Genomic DNA, 7,987 nt, shown 5'->3' with positions numbered 1-7,987 from the left:
CCGGGCGATCAGTGGGTGCCGGGAAGTGGACCCGCCTCCGGTGCGCGTGCGCCTGACGGAGGGGCGCGCGGCCGTTTTGCGCTCCGGGGAGTGAGGGGGGAGGGAGTGTCCACTTGAGAGCCGCTGAGGGTCGGGCAGGCTCTCCCTGTCCGCGAGGCCGCGGAGGCCCCTGTGCTCCTGCGAGGAAAGGAGGCGCGCGCCGCGTGGGGCGGGCTCCACCTGCCTGCCGACAAGATGCAGGGTCACCGTGTTCCGCGGACACCCAGGCACGCGATGTGAGAGAGGATGTGAGACGGAACGGCCGGTTTCGGTGCGGTTGCCTTTGTTTATCGGCCTCCTTTCAAGACGCCTCCAGATCCCGAGGGGAAAGCGAGTGGCCGCCTCCGCCGTTGCCTCCAGACGGGGTCGCCGGCCCCGCGCCGTACGGGCGGGAAGGCTGCGCCCGCCCCGCCGCCTGTTCTCGGACACCGACTCAGCCTCCGCTAGGGGAAGCCAGTGCTAGGGGTTTGACAATAGAGATGCCTATGCGTGTGTTTTACAGCCCACGGACACCGTAGTGACTAATTCATTTAACAAGTCAGAGCACCTATTATGCGCCGAGCGTGTACTAGGTTTAGAACTACAACCTTCATCACCCAGACCCCACGCCTGCCCTCATAGAAACTTAGGGAACCGAGAGTTAACTTCAAAAATATACACGAAACTGTCATCTGGAGTGTAACTTCATGTATTCAATAGCTTTTTTTTTCCCCAGTAGGAAATAAACATTATATTAAATTAGTATAATGCAAATTTCAGAAAAATTAAAAGATCGTAGTTATTCCAAAAAAACGGAGTCCTGGAAAACAGACGCTGAGGAAAGGTGGTGGTTCCCAAGTTTTATGGCACTGCTAACCTAGCTTAACGATCACCCAGCAGTGTTGTTTTAAATTGCATCAAGCCAAGGCTCTCAAACTAAAGTGGAAAGGTTGGGACAGAATTCAGAAACTAGTACATAAGCAAAATGAAACTCTAGTTTTAAAAATTATAAGAAGATCGTAGTATTTCTAACTTTTTACAACTGTACCAACTTCACCTACTAAATGATTATCCCCCCAAAATTGCAAAAACAAATGTTTTAAGTAAGTATACTGTTTTATGTTGGATTGTATCCAAAATTAGTCCTGGGACATATACATGAAGCCTCATGTCTCAGGTTGGACATACCATATTTGGGTTTAAATCTATCATTTTTCTACTTATTTTTTTTGTCTCATCTATTTTGTTTGCTTTGCTTTCGTGCTATTTTTTAAAATTCCATTCTCTTCTAACAATTTTTATACATTCTTTATATGCTTATTAACGTTTCAGTTATTGCTATGTACAAATTACCCCCCACCACCACCATAGTTATTTAAAACCATAACTGATTTGCTCATGATCCCGGACTCTTTGCTCAGGAATTCCATCGGGACATGGCACCAGTAGCTCATCTGAACGACAGGATGGCTGGGCCTGGCTAGTCTAACTGAAATCTCTTAGAACACGATGGCTGGGCCTGACTAGTCTAACTGAAATCTCTTAGAACACGAGGTTGAAGCTAGTGTCTCAGGCAAAAATAAGCTGACAGTGATGTGGAAAGTGCAAAGATGGAAACTGAGAATGCTAGAGAAAAAGAAGGTTTGTTGTCCTGTTTCCTTGTGTGTGGCATCTCCACCCGGCTGATTTAGGCTTCCTCATAAAATGATAATCTGGGTCATAAAATGGGGGGCATTCCAAGGGAACAAGCATCAATATGCAAGCAATACGATTACTAATAGGTCACTGACCCAAGCAAGTCACATGATCAAGTTGAGCATCTAAGTGGGAAAAAGTATTTTATATAAAAGGCTATAGATCATTTAAGGGTTAACTTATCTTAATTAAGAGTTGATAATTAGATGTAATTCCAGAGCTAGTTTAAATATTGGTTTCTAGAACCCTGAAACTCATACTCTTTAAAAAAACAAAACAAAACAAAAACTTGGAGGTGGGAGGGTTGGAGAGATGGCTCAGTCAGTACTTAAGAGCACTTGATGCTGTGTCAGAGGACCTATGTGCAGTTCTCAGCAGCCACATGGCAGCTAACCATTTCCAGGGGATCTGATGCCCTCTTCTGACCTCCATGGGTATTAGGCACAAACATGGTACATGTGCAGACATGTAGGAGATCTCATACATTTAAAATTAAGGACTTTTAAATGTGGAATATGAAAGTTTAAAATTATAGAAGGTGTCGTGAATTTTATGTCATTTTTGCACAGTTTCCATCCTAATCTTTTCTTAGTATACATACATACATGCTGCTGATGTGAACATGAATTCACACACTTGATCGGAAATACCACTAACATCATGAGGGCTCTTAAAGCCTGCACTCTGAGCTCACTATCGTAACTGATGGGCATTCTGGGCTACTCTAGAAGGGTACGATTGTATTCCTCGAATGAGAAGAGGGGTGAATTGGTCATAAAGTTTCTATTGTGCTTTTCTCCTTTATTAGAAATATTTGGATGATTTTCTTTCTCCTCCTTCTTCCTTTTCTTCCTCTTCCTCCTCTTTTTCCTATTTCTCCTCTTCTTCTTTCTCCTTCTCTTCTTCTTCTTCCTCTTCTCTTCCTTCTTCTTCTCCTTCTTGTCTTGAGGAAGAAGGGAGAAGGGTGCCTGGCTGAAAAATGTATCACCCTAGATCTCATGTAATTATGGCTCTCATAAGGAGACAGTCCTGGAAACTGCTCGATTGCTAGAAAAGCATTTCTCTTTCTAATACTGAGCCTCTTCTTCCCTCCTGTTCCCTCCCTCACCACCCTTCTCTTTTGACACATAGATGGAAATAGTGTCTCATGACAAAAATAAGAGAGCATAATGTGGAAAACATGAAGCTGGAAGCCGTAGGCTGAGGATGCTTGGAAAGAAAGAAGGTTCCTGGGTCATTCATGATACTCTGAGGCTACTTCAGCAGTCCTAAAATGGCTGCTTCTGTCCCCCAGATAAACCTGAATTTATCTCCACTTCTACCTGGAGTGTGTAGCTGAACATAGTTTTGGCTAGTACATAAACTATTATAAGTTAATTTCTACTGAGTTCTTGCTCACCTGATTTACAAGTTAGATACTAACTTGACTTAGTGTGTTAGAAATACACAGAGCTATCACAAAATAATGTATCAACTCCTATACCATTTTCTGCTAAATTCTGATATCTCAAATTATTATTAGCATAAGAAACATTTATTAAAGGAAATAGGAGGTAGAATGGAGAAACAGTATCCAAACTTGAATCTCCCAAAGTCTCATTTTAACATTTTGACGGTCTCTGCCTTTTTTCCAAGTACGTTTTTACCATTATGACACTAGTGCATATTTATATTATTTTACCTAATGTTATACTATAAATAGCTTTCTGAGTTAGCACAAGTTCGCTAGGGTGTGGCTAAGTGAGAAAACAAATACATATACTGTGGTGAGAAATAAAATATATACACACAGGAATGGTCCTAAAAATACACAGGGGGGAAATTACTTTTAAGTAAGTAGCAGACTAACTATAACATGTTATGGTTAACTGTTTCTTGGCACAGAACATGTCAATTCACTTTTTAAAAAAATTAATATTATTACCGTGTGTACAACACAGTGTGTTTGTGTGGGGAGGTATGTGGGTGCAGACATGGCACATTTGTGGGTCTGTTCTCTCCTTCCACCTTTACATGGATTCTGGGGGTCAGACCAATGTCCCCAGACTTTCAATGTGACCACCATCTCACTGCCCTCAATTCATTAAAAAAAAAAAAAAAAAAAAAAAAAAATTCAATTCAAGTCAGATGGTTAAATATGAGTCAACATAAGGGAGAATGTATGACATCTTAGTGAATGATTTCCAAAACTGGAAGACATACCATGTGGCTATATGTTATATGTGTGTGTAGACTTTTATTTGTGACCGTGTATTTTTATAAGTCATTTATTTTTTGAAATATGTATAGAGAATAGAAATATTTTAACTTCCAAGCATTCTTCTTATTGCCAATTTTCATGATTATTGTGTTCTGGATTAACCCCAGCATATTATTAGAGTACTCCTAATGCTAATGAATACACTTTAGTGTGAGAACCAAGATTTCTTTTGTGAAATTTCAAGTGACTCAAAGAAACTAGTTTTCATTTTCATTAACAGTAAATGTTATCAAATGTCTAAATATCGGTATTTTGTTGCTTTCTGCTATTGCAATTATTTGTAATAGTTAATTTCCCAACATCCTTCTCCAGGAAAGATGATTACTTTTGGTTACCACACCAAGGAGGAAACAATGACCAGCGTGACAAAGAGAGAGAGCTCAGTGAAAGACTTGAGATTTGAAAACAAGTTTTGTCCTTTTGTATCACTGAGCTGAGATCACAGGGAGAGCACAGCTACCTGTACAAACAGTGAACCCAGAGCACAGCTACCTGTACAAATAGTGAACCCAGAGCTCCTTATCTCTGAGTGCTAAGTTCAAGCTATCTCGTTTTCTATGGCTTTGTGAATAATTAATGGTTTAGTTAGCTTAAGGTTTTTCCTAAATTCGTTTGGAACTGGACATTTTAAAGTCATACTTTGTAAAGATGATAGGAGACCATTACTGCATTTTAAAAGACATTCCTTAGTTATACTTGCTCTCTCTTGAAACTCACTTTTTTGTCTCTGCCATGAGTGAGACAACAAGTTCTTAAGTCTGGGAAACTAAGGTTAAAGAGAAAGACCTAGTGAAAAATTAAACACAAAATCTAAATATAATAAGTGTTAAAATGTTTTGGCAAGTTCACTTGCTCTTCTGGTTATCTGAGATGTACTTCTGTAAATGGCCTGATCACCTGCTGACCTTTTTGGTTTTGTAGGATTCAGAAAGTCTGGTAAGTTCTTCGTTCACTCCAGTTGTGGACCTGTTTAGTATCTCTTGCTGCATATACCAAAAATACTTTCTAACGTAGTTGGTCTGGGGTCTCTTTGAGATGATTCTCTCAGAGAAGTTCCTGGGTCTTTTCCCGACCTCTTAATTCAATTGATACAGTATACCTTTTCATGTATGTGTTGCTATGCAGTAGTTATGTGACATACATGAACATAGCCGCTACCTTTTTTTTTTTTTTTTTTTTTTTTAAGTTTGTCATAGTGAAGCTTGTGAATCCGCCATCTATCATTAGGAAAGCCTCCCACAAAGTCTCCAGTCCTATTCCTGATTTCCGATTGTTGTGAACCGCCAAATGGATGGATAGTGGGAACCAACCCAGGTCCTCTGTAAGAGCAGCCCTCCAGCCATGAGAACCCCAATCCTTTTTAAAAAGTAAGATCCTCAAATAAAACTAAAGATCTGGATAAGCATGTACAGAAATAACTAGAATTAACAGCCTTCTCCCTGTGGGGATCTATCCTAAGGGTATAATTAGAGTTGTGTGCATTTGATTACAAAATGAAAAAATTAGTAGGTTTGAGTGGCTCATTTTTGACCAGTCCAAGACCCCCCCCCTTTTCTTTTCTTATCTTGTCAAAAGACATAGCAACCAAAACCCAACATTCTTTGTAAAGACTTTTTTTCTTTTTTTTCTTTTTTGAGATAGGCTCTAGCCTCAGACTCACTGTACTGCCACTTAAGTGATGGATTACAGGCTTGGGCCACCACACTTTCCTCAAGACTTTTAGATTTTTCAGTAACAACATGTAGGGACTAAGTTTACTGGACCCTGACCAGCTGTGTTATTCAGGATCGTGTGTTTAGCTGAGGTTGTCATTGATGTCCACACTTAGAACTGTGACTTTGGCAGAGTGGAGAAAATTACTCTGATGCCTACCATTCCCTTTTCTCTGATTCTCTTACCAGGAAAATAGTGCCTAGCTCACAGGATTTCAACCTGACTGATATTTGAGAATTCTTTGAGCCACTTCACATATGAAGTATAAATTGTACATCTGTTTTTAGTCTTTTTCCAAGGCCAGCTAAATCAGAATTTCTCAGATGAGGCGTGAGCACTGACGGGTACCATATTTGTCTTGTCTACCCTAGTTCCTAGTAGAACACATTATATATATCAGGTAGTCAGTAATGCCATTTGTTTATTCAACACATATTTTTTGAGCATCTGCATTCCACGTTTATTTATTTATTTTACATGCCATGTTCTAGGTGTGTTTAAGTGTTAGATGGCACAGAAGAAAACAAATTGCAAATTCATAGCAACACTCTAATTGGGGAAGCAGGTTGTATTAGAGATGCTGAAAGCTGTAAAAATAAACTGTGGTAAGAGCAGAACAACCTCCTCAGCAAACATGAGCATGTGAATAATGATTATTCATAGTTATAACGGAATGATACAGGTTAAGTTAGGACTGTCCTCGATAAAAATTATACTCATACTACATTCCTACATAAGTTTTTAGAGTGCTGTGGAAAAGAGAATAATATTAGGGGAAAAAAGTAATGTGGTGAGCAGCAGAGAAAAGAAGAGAACGCATAAGCAGAAGCCTGAAGAAAATAAGGGGCAAGCAACGGGAACACTAGAGGAGAAACTTCCCAGGGAAATGGCACAGCACATGTAGGCTCTGAGCTGGGGACAAGCTTGGTGTGTTAGCAGGAATCCGGGACCAGGTTGGTTGGAGTAGAGTAAACAAGGATACTGCTTAGATCTTTAAAACAAAAGTCAATGTAATTTACATTTAAAAAAGAACACTCTGGCTTCTGTGTGGAGAAGAGCTTTTGTAGGCTGCAGAGAATGGAATCAAGATTAGTTAATAGACAGAGATCACGGTGGTCTGAACTAGTGTGCTAGCAATTACTGGTTAGATTCTGGACACATGTGAAGTGGTACTGAGAGCACTTGCTATTGAATTCGGCATGTGAAAGAAACTGAAGACCCAGGAATGATTCCATTTGTAACTCAAGCAACTAGAAGAATAGGGTTGTCATTTATTTCACTGGGAGGAATGAGCTTTGGGAAATAGGGAGAAGGAAACATGTAGATTTGGCTGGTATTATTAAGACACACTAGATAACACTTGTAGAGATGCTGGCAGTCAATTATATAATGAAGTCTAGCAATTAGGAGACAAGTTGGGGTTGTTTGCTCTTGAAGCCAAGAATGTCCTTAACTTCATTTTTCTTTATTTTACTGCATCAGTTAATGTGTGTGTGTATCTCTCTCTCTCTCTTTGTGTGTGTGTATGTGAGTGTCTGTGTCTGTCTGTCTGTCTATCCGTCAGTCCATCCATCTGTCTGTCTTTCTGTGTGTGAAGACCAGAGGGTAACTTTTGGAGTTGGCTCTCTGCTTCTACTTTATGAATCCCAGGGTTCAAACTCTGGTCACCAAGCTTGTCAGCAAGCAACTTTACCACTGAGCCATTTCCCTGGTCTGAAAGTCTTCATGTCTAAATCTATATAGCAAACACACTTGTTTCTCCATTTGACATTGTTGTGACAAATCTTTTCTGGGAAGACACAGCACACACATTTCTTTACCCCACATAGAGAACCTGAGAAAGGCCAATTTGGTGAACCAATGTGTTTTATTGGGGTTACTTAGAGGAATACAGGTGAGGGTTTACTTATAGGAGCAGAAATGACTCAGAGACAGCTGCGTCACCAAAGGCCACCCCAGCATGGGTGACAGCTCACATAAACTGGGAACCTGGACTACATTGAGCAGCCTGCAGGCAGCTCCAACAGGCTGGAGAGTGGCCTTTCCAGGTGCCTCAGTCTGAAACTCTCTTCCTGGCAGCTCTGCTGGTTTCTGTTTCTCCTGGGCAGCCGGTAGAGTTCCTTTCAGAGAAGGGAGTTTTATTCTCTTACAGCCTTTACTCACTGCTCTCTTGGTTTGTCCACTCATTTTATAACGGATACAATGGGTTTGCTTCTTGGTAAGTACAAAGTTAGTAAGCACAACCAGAAAATAAAAAAGTGAAGAAAGTGTTCTTGCAGCAAGTGAGGCACACACTGGGGA

Source organism: Arvicanthis niloticus, chromosome 4 (assembly GCF_011762505.2).
Source record: "Arvicanthis niloticus isolate mArvNil1 chromosome 4, mArvNil1.pat.X, whole genome shotgun sequence".
NCBI lineage: Eukaryota > Metazoa > Chordata > Mammalia > Rodentia > Muridae > Arvicanthis > Arvicanthis niloticus.
The sequence above is the reverse complement of the archived record's forward strand: the minus strand, read 5'-3'. Positions refer to the sequence as shown.